A 15,057-nucleotide genomic window follows, 5' to 3' on the forward strand; every position below is an offset into this window, starting at 1 on the left:
AATTGGGTAGGCCTTTGTAAGAAGTAGACGTCTCAATAAGAAATGCAATGAACCAAGGCACAGACTGTACTGAGCATCTTCTCAAAGGGATGGCAAGATATAGACGAGGACTGCCATTACCAGTAGATATCAGTTGCACAAAATCAATGCTTATCTAGAGGATCCTCTCACAACTTCACACACTGGCAGACAATTGCTGGGGCTTTACCCCATAACACTCACCCCTCGTCGGGGCCACAGCCTACCCTTACTGACTAGCACTGCTCAGAGGTGTTGCACTAGTTAGGTGAGTTTAGAAACTTGCCTCAGGGGGCAATGTTTTTTTTTTTTATTTTATTTAATGACATTTAGACTGCAAAAAAGCACAATTTATGCTGTTTGCTATTTCCACTGGCAGTCACTGAGGGTATGAATCTTCAGTATCAGCCTTAATCACAAGGTTGCCTGTTGACTGATCTTTAGTTACATAGTTACAAAGTGACATAGTTAAATCGGGTTGAGAAAAGACAAAGTACATCAAGTTCAACCCCTCCAAATGAAAACCCAGCATCCATACAAACACCCTCCCTACTTTCACATAAATTATATATAACCATACCTATACTAACTATAGAATTAAGTATCTCAATAGCCTTTGATACTAAGTCTCTCCAAGAAATTATCCAAGCCACTCTTTACATTAACGGAATCAGCCATCACAACATCACCCGGCAGTGCATTCCAAAACTGTAGAACAAACGATGAAGACGCAATGCCAATTCAATTGGTGTGCTTAGAGTACCTCCAAATCTTTAATGTGCGGAAAAAAGAGAACCAAATGTTTCAGGAGCCTCATGTTCCTTTCACCAGTGGATAAGTGCACAAGTGACCATAAAAAGAAACGCCATACGTTTCCTCTTTGTATTGTCACTTGTGCACTTATCCACTGATGAAAGGAGCGTGAGGCTCCTGAAACGTTTGGTTCTCTTTTTCCACACATTAAAGATTTGGAGGTACTCTAAGGCATCGCGTCTTCATCGTTTGTTCTACAGTTTTGGAATGCACTGCCGGGTGATGTTGTGATGGCTGATTCCGTTAATGTAAAGAGTGGCTTGGATAATTTCTTGGAGAGACTTAGTATCAAAGGCTATTGAGATACTTAATTCTATAGTTAGTATAGGTATGGTTATATAAAATTTATGTGAAAGTAGGGAGGGTGTTTGTATGGATGCTGGCTGGCTATGACGAAGGATATTTGTGTAACAGATCTTGCTAGGCTAATTTAATTGCCTTTTATGAGAAAGTGAGCAGGAGCATCGACTCTGTGATGGCAGTGGATGTAATCTACTTGTACTTTGCTAAACCATTTGATACAGTGCCACACAGAAGGTTACTGGTTAAATTAAAGAATATTGGTGGGGAACATAATATTTGTTGATAGAACAGGCTGAAGGATAAATTACAAAGAGTGGTGGTAAATGGAGCATTGGACTAATGTTGGGGTCTGCCTGTGGTCTTTTACTTTTTCTCTTGCTTATTAATGACCTGGAGGTGGGCTTTGGAAGTACTGTTTCTATTTTTCATGATGGTACTAAATTGTGCAGGACAATAAGTTCCATGCAAGATGTTGCCGTTTTGCAAAGTGATTTGACCAGATTGTTTCTATTTTTCATGATGGTACTAAATTGTGCAGGACAATAAGTTCCATGCAAGATGTTGCCGTTTTGCAAAGTGATTTGACCAGATTGGAAAACTGGACAGCAAACTGTAAAATAATGTTCAATGTTGATAAATGCAAGGATTAGGTAGGGGGCGCTGTAGAGGCTGAAGGGAAAGTGCGAGTCCTTGAGGCAGGAGCTGGATAGCAAGACAGGACTGGAGCGGGATAGCAAGACAGGAGTACAAGGTACAAAGCAGGGTCAGAAAGCAAGAATCAGGAACAGGCGAGACAAGGTCGATACAAGGTGAAGTCAGGGCAAGGTACAAGGTGAAACAGGAAGCAGAAATCAGGAACAAGCAAGGCAGGGTCAGGTCAAGGTCAAGGCTGGGCAGATACAAGATAGGGTAAAGCAAGACAAGACTAGACAAGGACAGTCAGACAAAGGCAAGGAGGAATAAGGGAAAAGGGGCAAGAGCTAGAACTACCTAGTTAGGGGCGCTGCCGCAGCACTAGGGAGAAACAATGTAATGCTCTGGCAAGGAGTGTTCTAAGTGCTGCCCTTAAATAGGGAAGAGTCAGCCCTGATTGGCTGATTGCAACTAGGCAGCAGCTGGGTTGGGGCTGTAGTGGCTAAACAGGCTGCAGCTGGGCTGGGGCTGGAGAGGCCAATCAGGCTGCAGCTGGGACTGCAGAGGCCAGGTAACACAGACTGCTCACCTGGCCAAATGGTTAAGGCATCGAGCCAAAAACCCAAAGCTCCCTGGCTCGAATCCCAGCAATACCTGACAGTTATGCACTTTAGTAGAAATCACATAGATGCAAATTATACACTAAATGGCAGTGTGTTGGGGGTTTCCTTCATTGAGAAGAATCTTGGGGTTTTTGTAGATAACACATTGTTTATTGCTGGGCAGCGTCATTGTGGCTACTAAAGCAAATAAAGTTCTGTCTTGCATTAAAAAAAGGGCATTAACTCAAGAGATGAAAACATAATTATGCCTCTTTATAGGTCCCTGGTTATGCTTTACCTTGAGTATGCAGTGCAGTAGTGGACTCTTGTCCATAGGAAGGACATAAATGCACTGGAGATAGGGCAGAAACATTTAACTAAACTGGTTGAAGGGATGAAATATGTAAATTGGATTGAAAGGAGAAAGAAGAAAGTACCCCATATATTCCCTACTTGCTGATTATTAGAAACCCTTAAAATAATTTACTTGATAAATCAATTCATTAACCGCCAACCAATCAACTCACCAATTTCATTAATTCTATGTAATAACCTTATTCACTGAATTTTTTAAAAGGAGTAATAAATTATAAAATTAGAAGGTCTATTAACTTGTTGGAACATTCATTAAGAATGTTAAGAACCATTTTTCCTTAAACTGCTGGTTGGGTGCCTAGAAAGTTGGGAAAATCTGAACTCTTAAACCCCTAGGGGTCAAACCCCTCGCTTTGTATTTATTAAAGAATTGCAGGTTCCACCAGGATTTGCATTGTTTAATCATCAACCATTCAAATTGATCCAAGTTCTCCTGGTGCTCAATATTATTATTATTATCCTTTTTCGTGAAATGTGATTCAAATATCTGATCTAAATCTTTCATTCTATTGCATTGCATCTGTTTAAGGTCATTAGATAGATTGAAGCCCGTAGCCATAGCTTATATCACAGATATTTATAACGGAGGAAAAGTATACTGTAATAAAGTATAATAAATGGAGAATAAATTGAGATAGGGTTCTTGGGACAGCTCCACCATCTATATTTTTTCCTTTTCAATCTATTTCAATGAACTCAAGCGCTCCATTAATTTAATTGTTAATCCGCTATCTGAGTATTAATTCACTCATGTGGCATAATCTAATCAACTGTAGGATAATTTGATGTAATTAATTGAAGCACCTGGCACTTTACATTTATCAGCAATTAATATTGGGGATAGATCAATTCTCCTTTGAACTTAAGCACCTTGCACATTTTTTAGTTAATGAATCACCGCCATCTATTTAATATGTAATCATTCTTTAAAGGGGAACCATGTTGAATTGATGAATGAGGCAATAATTAATTACCAAGCACTAAGCACTTTATTTAAGTCGATGAAAGTAATATTCACAGAACATAATTAATGCAAATAATGTATTACTCATTTTAAAAAATTCAGTGAATAAGGTTATTACATAGAATTCATTACATTTTTGATTTGATTGGTTGGAGGTTAATTAATTGATTTATCAAGTATCAAATGGCTTTAAGAATGGCTCTGATGATATTTTGGACAGACAGTATATCAAAGGCTATTGTGATACTTAATTCTATAGTTAGTATAGGTATGGGTATATAGAATGTATGTGAAAGTAGGGAGGGGTGTATGTATGGATGCTGGGTTTTCATTTTGAGGGGTTGGACTTGATGGACTTTGTCTTTTTTCAACCCGATTTAACTATGTAACTAACTATGTAAGTAAATTTAATTTAAGGGTTTCTAAAAAATCGAAGTGTATAGAAATCGAATTCTATACACTGACCCAGTCAGACCCCTGTATAGGTCCCAAATCTTAGAGGTATATCACAGGTTTCTTCTCTCCTTCTCCATTTATGAAAAATGTAAATTATGAAGGTGGACTGTCAAGGTTGAGAAAAGACACTTGCAAGGGGACATGATTACTCTTTATAAGTACATTAAAGGGCATTATAGACAGCTATCAGGAGATCTATTTTTCCATAAAATGGATCATCACATAGAGGCCATCCCTTTAGATTAGAGGAATGGAACTTTCATTTGAAGCAGATAGATGGTTCTTCACAGTGAGGACAGTAAAGTTGTGCAATGCACTGCTGGATAATGTGTGATGGCTGATTCTGTTAATGCTTTTAAGAGGGGCTTAGTTGTTTTCTTGGACAAGCATAAAATCCAAGGCTATTGTGATATTAAAATCTATAATAAGTATAGATATTGGTATATATATAGTTTATGTGAGTGCATGGAGGGGTCAGTGTGACTGTGTGTGTGGAGGCTGGGTTTCATTTGGAGGGGTTCAACTTGATGGACATTGATTTTTTTCAACCCAACTTAACTTTGTAACTATGTAACTATCACTCACATCACTGTTATCATTAGTGTTCAAACATCTCCTCCAAATTAATTTACTGCACACTTTTACGGCATTTCTTGTAATATTAGCACTTCCTTAAATAAGGAGAGACACATACACATAAAAATACATACTTATATTTTTAAAAAATAACACCTTCTTATCAGGGTCGGACTGGGCTTGCGGGATACCCAGAAAAAACCGACCCAGACCTGCTCCCCATAGATACTGCCGATACTCCACCACCCATTACAGGTACCTGCCCGCAGCAGTTAAGGAGCAGGTAGGAGTTATAAGGTATGCAACACTGCATGGGCAGGGGAGGGGGAGACGGTCCCAGTAGGGGATCCTTGAGATCGCAGATTGCAGCCATGATCTGTCCAGGAAACCCCAGTCCAACGCTGCTCCTTATGTGATATTGTCAACAAAAGTATTTCTAGGAACATGCCATATCACTGCCCGGCTTTGCACAACAAAGGATAATATAAAAACACTGCAAATAAAAAATATTCTAAACCAAGGTGTCTTCTAAATCGAGTTATCCAATAATATCATTATTATCTGTAGCCAGACAAATGTACACAGTGCTTTACAGATATTATTCGTTCCTGCCCCAGTGGAGCTTACAGTGTAACATCTCTATAACATTCAAACACACTAGGGTCAATTTTATCAAGAGCCGATTAACCTGCCTGTATATTTTTTTGAAGTGTGGAAACCAGATACAAGGGGAGAACATACAAACTCCTTGCAGATAGTGTTCAGGCTAGAATCAAACTCATGACCCCAGTGTTGCAAAACTGAAGTGCTGCCCACTGAGCCACCATACTGACCAAACTTAAGACATATCTGCCCTTTCAAATTGTAGCTTTTTGAAATATTTATTGTTCCTTTTCTATCAGAGACCACATTAAATATAAATCACCCATACAGCAGACAGAATGGAGAGAACCACTATATATTCTGTGCAGAAGAGTTTAGTGATTTTATTAGGCTTGTCTGAGTGAATAGAACATAACCATTTTTCTAATATACTCTTGTTTTCCTGTCACAGTCCTTCACAATGAATTGAAACTAGGAAGCGGTGAACTAGTACAAAGCATGATCTGTGCTGTCTATGGAAATCCTTACTTATTACTTATGCACTGACAGCTCTGCTGCTAAAGCATATCAACAGAAAATAAGACAAATAATAAACCTAGCAGAAAATGTCACATTCCTAGTTTGGATGCATGAATTAAATAAAAAAAAAAGCACAAGCAGCGCACTACACAAAGCACATAGTGAATCCCTCATTAAAGGGATACTGTCATGGGAAAACATTTTTTTCCCAAAATGAATCAGTTAATAGTGCTGCTCCAGTAGAATTCTGCACTGAAATCCATTTGTCAAAAGAGCAAACGGATTTTTTTACATTCAATTTTGAAATCTGACATGGGGCTAGACATTTTGTCAATTGCCCAGCTGCCCCATGTCATGTGACTTGTGCCTGCACTTTAGGAGAGAAATGCTTTTCCTTCTCAATGTAACTGAATGTGTCTCAGTGGGACATGGGTTCTTACTATTGAGTGCTGTTCTTAGATCTACCAGGCAGCTGTTATCTTGTGTTAGGGAGCTGTTATCTGGTTACCTTCCCATTGTTCTTTTGTTTGGCTGCTGGGGGGGGGAAGGGAGGGGGTGATATCACTCCAACTTGCAGTACAGCAGTAAAGAGTGATTGAAGTTTATCAAAGCACAAGTCACATGACTTGGGGCAGCTGGGAAATTGACAATATGTCTAGCCCCATGTCAGATTTCAAAATTGAATATAAAAAAAATATGTTTGCTCTTTTGAGAAATGGATTTCAGTGCAGAATTCTGCTGGAGCAGCACTGTTAACTGATTCATTTGGAAAAAAATGTTTTTTCCCATGACAGTATCCCTTTAAAGAAGGTTAAAAATTGGTGGCAATGATCAATGTGATTCTGAAAGTTGTAAAAAAAAAAAAAAAAATAGGAATTGTTGGCTTAAAAGGGATTCTATGGTAAATGACATTCCAATATTTTAGCTCTTCCTGGGTAATGGATTTCCAGATATTAGATATGTATTACACATTCCTTGACTTAATTAATTAAATGAATCATGTACAAAATAATAATTAATTTTTGGATTGCACCCAGAAACGTAACTAGAGGGGGCAGCCCTGGCGCGGGATGTGCAGCGGGGCCCCCCATCCCCCTCCGTACACCCGGAATCTGCCCGGCCCTGAGGGGGTGCGGACCCTGGCCCAATCGCACCCCTGCTCCCCCGGTAGTTACGCCAATGGTTGCACCACATCCGTAATTTTTGGGGGATTCTTATGAATTCCATTGTTTTGCAGAATTCTGACTCATCAAATTCTAACAGAGTAATGTAATTACATATGCCCACATTTTGTAAACCATAACAACTAAGCAGGTGTTTGTTTTAAAATAGCTCAAAGTAAATGCTTGCTGATGACAACAACAATCAGATTTAAGACCATTTATTATATCAAAACAAATGTGATAAATCCATGTATATCCATTATTGTTGTGTGCAACTATATTTAGATGTCAGTATAACGTGGCACACAAAGCATTTTGACCTGTGCGATTCTCTTATGGAGACCCATGGCAGTCAAAAGGACCATATGGGAATGCTTGCTTTGGTGTTCCCTTAGAGATCCCAATTTAAACCTTGGAAGGATACTGATTTTCCCAGCCGTTATTAAAACACTAATGAAGGCTGCACCCAGATATTTTTCAGCAGATTCTGGAGATGTGGGGTCTTCCAGAGATAGATCTCATGGCAACCACAGGGAACTCACAACTTCCAACTTTTTTCTCCAGGCTCCCTCACAGCCAGCCTATAGCAGTGGATGCTCTGATTCAGTCTTGGAATTTTCAGATGATGTAGTAGGAGTAGGAGTAAAATGGGCAGAAGATATAGGGTTGAAATGTTTCTATGTGGCAGTTCTCAAGTTGAAACCTCTTAAAAGGATCTTCTACCCAGTTGGGACTTGCCTCTGGTCATAACCTATGGAGCAAGCATCACTTTGGCTGGTCATTTTAAAAACCTTGTTTATATTTGCAGTATCAACTGATTCAAGGACGAGTCTCCTGCAAGCATTCTGCATGGATAAGAAACGTGTCTTGGTTGCCGGAGAAAAGACATTTTTTTGCCCAAAGTCATTTCAGAACTTTTAACCCATGAAAATGTGCTGCAGATTTTTCATCTGAAAGCTTGGCACAGGTGGCATATTTGGATCCTGTCTGTGCCCTGAAATCTTATTTGTAAAAAAGAGAATCCTTCAGAAAGACTGAAAGATAATTTGTGCTGATGCAGGCCCCAAAAAGGTCAAGCAGCTTCAGTTTCTATGATTTGAAGGTGTCTGGTGATTCTTATTCAGAAGGTGTTTCAGAGTCAAGGCAAGTTAGCTCAGAACAGGCTTAAAGCTTATTCTATTAGGGTTTTATCTACTTCCTGGGCTGCAAAAGTAATTTGCGATACAGACGCTTGGTCTTTGACAAGAAACTTCTTTAGACAATACCGTTTAAATGTCAAACCTGCTGTCTCAAAGAATTTTTCTTCTGTGGGCCTTCAAATTGCTTACTGAGATTACATAATTATTTTGCGAGCACCACCGTGTTTTTGTTTGCCTACCGATGTTAGCTGATTGCTGGGGGACTCCATACGTTTTTACTGACATACAGTAAGGTGGCCAGCATTCATGTCAACACTCAACAAACCCTCCCTTATGCTTAAAGATAATATTCTCCTTTTAGCACAGTTTTTAGATGTTGATGATATTTATGGTGGATTGAAGGCAATCTTTCAAGAAAAACAAAAATGAAATGTGATTATGTGGAAAATTCAGGCATAAACAAGATGGACCAATTGCATGGAATTGCCATTTGCACTAAATCAGCTGAACAGCATTCTGTCTTGTTAAATTAAATTGTTGTTAATGAACCATTCAATTTGAAATTGAGGTAAATGGAAAAGAAAATACAGAGAAGAACATGTGTTTGCCTGGCAGCTAAATCAAATTATAGTCAAATTAAAATATAAATAAGATACCAAGAGATTCCAATATTTAGGGATTATTGTTTTTAGATTTGTTGGTATTAGAAGCATTACCAGAAAATGAATTCTGAGGGATTCTCAGGGATTCTGAAATTCATGCAAGATATATTTATTATACCTCCTGTATTTGAACATTCTGGCTTCAAACAATATAGTAAAGGATGTGGTCCTGTCTTCATCCTACTGCATCCATTTCTCAACCAAAGAAAAAGAGTATGATATTTATGGAAAAAATCCTGGAAAGAACATTTTTTGCCTACATAAATATGGTTGTCTGGTATAGGGAATTATATGGTAGTCTTCTTACAGCTATGGTACATACATTTATTAACACTGGGAACATTTGTACATCACCAGTAACACAGAGCAACCAATCATCTTTTCCAGCCAGCTGTGTAAATTGACCACCATAGTGCAATCGGGTAGGTCTTCCCCCACCCATTCTCTCATTTGGTATTTCCACATTCAGAATGAATATGAACCCCAGAAAGAAGACTCAGATTCTACTCAGCCCACTGAAGAATAGAAGATACTTATCTCATCAGCTAAGAGCTCCTGTGCCTCCTTGTCTCTTCACATAAGAAACAGCGTTGTCCATCTTTAGACTCAGTGCTGCCGCCCTCAGCAGATGACTAAATGCCATCAGAGCCTGATGGGCTGCTCTGATTTCCAGAATGTTTGATGGAACATTGTCTGTGTTGAATAGCCATGGGCCCTGGGCTACATTGCCCTCCGGGAGAGTGCTCCAACCCCAGGAGAAAAAGGGCAAAGGGGAAAACAATAATACTCCAAAGTGAGTAAGTGCCCAAACAGGCACGAAACGCGTAAGGTCTCTGTCCGATATGTCCTAATAAATATTTTGTATTTTCTTAATTTATTGGTTCATTACTACTTTTGGAGGAACTCACATTTTTTGGAGTATTATTGTGGACTTGCACATTGGGACTGGGGTTAGCTGTGAGTATGCCCTCCTATGTTTATTGATTTTTTGTTCCTTATTTTTCCTTATACTTTTTTCTGGTAGTACCATCTTTATTAATTTTTTTGCTTTGAGCACCATTTATTTTTCTCATATACAAAGGGGAAAACCCCTGGCAAGGTTCATCGTACATAATCACCACTTCAGATAGCTCTTCAATTTGTTTGTGATGAGAATACTCTGCTCCCAGTCTGGATTGCATCTATCCAAATGAGAATTGAATTCCCTGAAAGTGAGCCTACTTGGTCATAGGGATTGTTGATGCCCTTGACCCCAAAACCATCATAAACTCCCTTGCCAAAGCTTCATCCCTCTGAGAAAACTCTGAGACCCTTTTCACCACCTTAGTCTCAGGCAGAGACACTATACCCTCTATACCCTCGGCCATATTGAACAAAGCTCTCAGGCAGAGACACTATACCCTCTATACCCTCGGCCATATTGAACAAAGCGCCCAAGAAGATCAAGGATTGGAAAGGTTGAAGCTGTCTTTTTTCCCAACTTATCAGCCATCTATGAGACTGAATACACAATAGAATCATGTCTCTGTGAGCAAGGATAGTTTTTCAAGACCTGGCTGCTTGGAGAATGTCATCCAAATAATGCCAAATGGACAGACCCTGTTTTCTGAGCTCCGCTATGAACATTGCCAATATCTTTGTAAAAGTGTGGGGAGCTGTTGAAAGGCCAAATAGCAGGGCTCTGAACTGAAAGTATTTTTGGCCGACTCTTTCCAACAGATGCCTTCAAAAACACATTTTCAAGGTCTGTTCCAAAAAGTCGATTTCCTTCAAAAGGCAAATTGCAGAGGCTAACTTTTGAGGCAGCATCTACCCCCCAAGAGCGCAATCAGGGGGGTTCTAGCTGAAAGTGAAACTGCCCTAGATCTTGCCAATAAGCAAGTCAAATCCACTGCTGCCTCTAAAATAAAAGCCACCACCAACTTAAGTTGACCCAAACCTCTGGATATATCAGATCTATCCATGCCACCTGATACTGCTTTTTTCAAGCTGCCAATCCACAGGGACACCACTTTTGTCACAGAAACTGTGGCTACCACTGGACGACTAGGTGCTTCTCTGCTTGCATCCATGGGATTATTCAAAACTGAAGAATCGTTAATAGGAAGCGTAGTCTTAAAGAATAACAGGAGCATCCACACTAGGTGGAGAGTTCCACTTTTTAGAATCTGTCTCCTTAAAAGGATAAAGCTTAAAAAATGTAGTGGCTAGTGAGAAAACTGAGACATTTTTCAATGTTTTATGCCATTCTGCAGATATCAAATCAGGCACCTCTGGAAACAATGGAAAACATTACTTTTCGAGGAAGAAGGTAGGAGCTTAAGACTTTGGGAAGAAGTAGATTGTTCTTGAACTCCCAAAACGTGTTATACTGTTCTGATAAGTGAAGGCACTAGAGCCAAATCAAAAACTTCCTTCTCATCCAAAAAGACCTGAACCTCAGGCTGAAAAATGTCTTCTGATGAGGAAACTTCCTCCCTAGGGGCAGATGATTGAGGATTGTTAGCCAGTTCCTGGGCCACTGGCCTCTGCAATCATATTCTTAAATGAAGATCCTGAAACATTTCTTCCTGCCACAAGCATGATTCACAAGATGTCTTCCTTGCAAAGGAGGATTATAGCATCCTGCACAAATGGAGGAGGCTGACTCCATTCTCCACTTCTTAGATTCTGCCATAGCAAGCTGAAAGAAAAAGGCAGAATAATCAAAAACCATAATAAAAAAAACTCCAAAAAAAAAAGTAAATAAGAACAGGGACCTACTTAGCAAAGGAGCACTAAGCACAATTGGCTGTTCACTGGACTGCAGTAAAAAAATCATTCTTAAATACAAGATACCACCTGCATCAATAAAAAAACAACAAAGGGTTAAAACTGCCTAGACTTAGACTAGAGCGATGAATCAAAACACCTAGAACATCAAACCACTTGCCTGCTTTCCAGATGTGATACTTCCTTTCATATGAAGCATAGGCAGGCACAGCATCCCTGCATGCCAGAAAAATACTTTTTGGAGCCCAAAATTTACATCACTAGGGGCACATCTGAAACTTCTATGAAGGTGTGTTACAAATGGCGCCATCTTGGAAGAGGGTAAAAACACATCTGAATCCTTGAACCAGCTGTGGGGAGCTGACATCCCTTGGCTGAAGGAGAAACAAAACACAACTGCCAGGTACTAGAAACCACTTAGCTTACAATTTGGCAAATAGTTTGCCTAATACATAAACTGAGCATGTATGGAAAAAAACTCAGTTTGAGAGGAGGCTCTAGAAGTAATTTACAATGACGAGATGACCCTCCTCAGCCAATCAAACTTTGCAAGATTTGACATTCAGCTTAGCCTGAAAAAGCTCCCTCCTAAAAAAGTTTAACCTGACAGCAAAGGCAGCTAAAAAAAAGATGGCTAGTTGGGGGTAGGGTCACCACTTAATGTTTTTGTGGGAGGGACTTCTAATCTAACATTGGGGGTGGGGCACACTACCCGTATGTTTTTGCTGACATATGGTGGCCAGGAAACATATTTAAAATCATAGGCAATTTTCTTATGAAAATAAACAGCCACATTTTTTCTCGGTGCAACATCTATGTTTATTATTTTAGAATATTTATAAAGTGCAGTGGCACTAGAAAGTCAGGGCACATTGGGCTCAATTTAATGAAACTAAAAAGGATTGTAAGAGACATGCAATGCATATATGTATTGCAATATGCAATACAGGTTTCTGATGCAAATTGCTATGTTTTTTTTGAATACACATTGGGCACATTTATCAACACTGGGCAAATGTTCCCATGGGCAGTTACCCATAGCAACCAATCAGTGATTAGCTTTTTCAAACCAGTTGCAAGCAGCACAAGAAATGCAGCAATTTGATTACAGCACATGGGCAAATTAGCCCAGTGTTGATAAATTTGTAACCTTTAAACATAAGGTACGGAGGACTTTCTTTTAACCAGCTCCACTTTATTTTGTGACTTATTTTCCTTTCAAACAGCTCAGTTGCAGCCCAATATTGGTTCCTCGCCTTTCCCTGACATATATGCTGCTGTCCCTTTCTCTATCACTGCCAAAGTGGCCACACATTTCCTATTCCTGTTTTCTTTATTCACTTTTCACAACCAACAACTTTATACTTCACAGTTTGCTTAGGACTCACTGCCACCTAGTGGCCAAACTAATTATATATTAACCATTACTTAACATTTCAACCCCTTACAAATGACCCCCAGGTTTTTTTTCTCCGGCATTCCAGCACATTTGCAGGCGCATGAAAAGTTGAGTCCCCTGCACCTATATAAATGTAAAGTAGCTTTTGTTTTAGTAAATAATATATTAGCAGCAGTGCAGGCTGTTTGCCCTGTATTTTTTTTGGAATGGCATCATTTACTCTGATATAATGTAATATGATTACATAAAATTCTTAAATATACCCCTCCATTTGCCAGCGACATCACATTTTCCTAAAACAAATAGCAACTTTCACCCAGCAGCCATTTTCCCTCTGACACATCATCAGTAACATTGACATCTGCAAACAGGACATGTATGCTGTAAAGTTCATGCAATGCAGGTTTACACAGGCACAAAATACTTTGATAAAAAGTTCTGCTGGGGCTGATCACTGTAATGGTTAAGCTGAGCTCAGGAGATGTGGTTAGGAGAAAAAAAATAGGATAAGACAGCTAGAGTTTCTATGGGAACCAACAATGCTATCTCTTCATTGGCTGTAAGACTGGAGGATGTGTCTAGTATAGACAAATACAAAGAGTCCTCTGCACTCAACCCATTATCAATATATTTGAGACAGAGACATTTTGTGCATACTGCTACTGAAAAATGCCTTAACCTTTAAACAAAACAGGGATTGTTTCTCCATATATTGCAATATATTTAAGATGGCCAACTACGTCAAAGTCATCCCATATCTGGCCAGTCCTATGCTCAATTTTCATCTGATTCATTAAGAATTCTATTGCTTCATTATACATTTTACAAAGGGACTAAGTTTTACCTGCAACTTACTTGCTGCTTTCAAAGTAAAACTCCCAAACGTGGCTGCCCTTTTATTAGACACCAGTGGGATCATCTGACTATAGCTGGGAAGGGTGGGGGCTACAACATGGAGCTGGTAATCTGAACTGAGAAGAACTGAGCAAGCTCATTAGTAGTGATGGGTGAATTTGTCCCATTTCTCTTCACTGAATAATTTTCCAAGAAAAATTACCGAAACGTATTGAAGTCAATGGGTGTCAAAATAACAGCAGCACTACTCATTAGCTAACAGCCACAGTAAATTCCTGAGGGAGGGGGCAGAGTGGGTTATAGGAGGAGAAGGAATTCTAAGTGATTAAGGGGGTTCTGCAGCCTTACTGTTTTAATGAGAGTGGCAGGTATCTAGAGATTTCAAAAGGCCCTTACCTTGTATGTATATGGGCTAAATAAACAACAATCTCACTTATTTCACTACAATCAGTGAATGTTGGACCTGTTGGGCAGGAAAAGGTCATCCAGATTAAGCACCTAATACCCTGAACGGGGTTGTATTTGAAGGGTTGAGCACTCCAAATTCTACAAATAAAGAGGCTGTTCACTGGTTATATTTTTGTGTGTGGGGGGTTACTTTTCCTTTAATAAATGTTATTTGCGTAACCCTAATTTAAATTGTGAATTTAGTCAAGGTTGAAAAAACCTCTAAAATTACACAAATCCGAATTTTGATAAGTAGGCCTCTGAGTTTGTATTAAAGTAAAGGTTTGAGCACCAATATATATTACCCCTTTCATTATCTTTTCATTGTTTCTGGCACAGCATTAGTACTAAACTCTTAGGCAGGAACATCTGTAACCGTAGAAGGGCGTATCCCTTCATATCAATGTTCCAATAAATCCTCGTTCATGTGCATACAGTCACAAGCAGCAACCCCAGTGCAGTGCATACACATAACATCAATCATATTGAAGCATTAAATGAAGAACCCCATAAAATGCGCAGCAAGTGCTTTTAAACAAATATGAGAAATCATACCCATAACTGATTAATAATGGATTTAAACTGATAACAAATGCCTATTTTAAAGAGATTTTAGTAGAAAACAGTCAGCAGGATTTAAGAGAGTGTATTAGAAGCGTCCCTGCAAAATCCAAGACAAGCAAAAAGCTGTAAATTAACTAACATGAAAAAGTGAAAAACAGTGTTGCAGCTGTTCTCAAAGAGAGGAGGATGCACAA

This window comes from Xenopus laevis, chromosome 7L, assembly GCF_017654675.1.
Source record: "Xenopus laevis strain J_2021 chromosome 7L, Xenopus_laevis_v10.1, whole genome shotgun sequence".
In the NCBI taxonomy this organism is placed as follows: Eukaryota; Metazoa; Chordata; class Amphibia; order Anura; family Pipidae; genus Xenopus; species Xenopus laevis.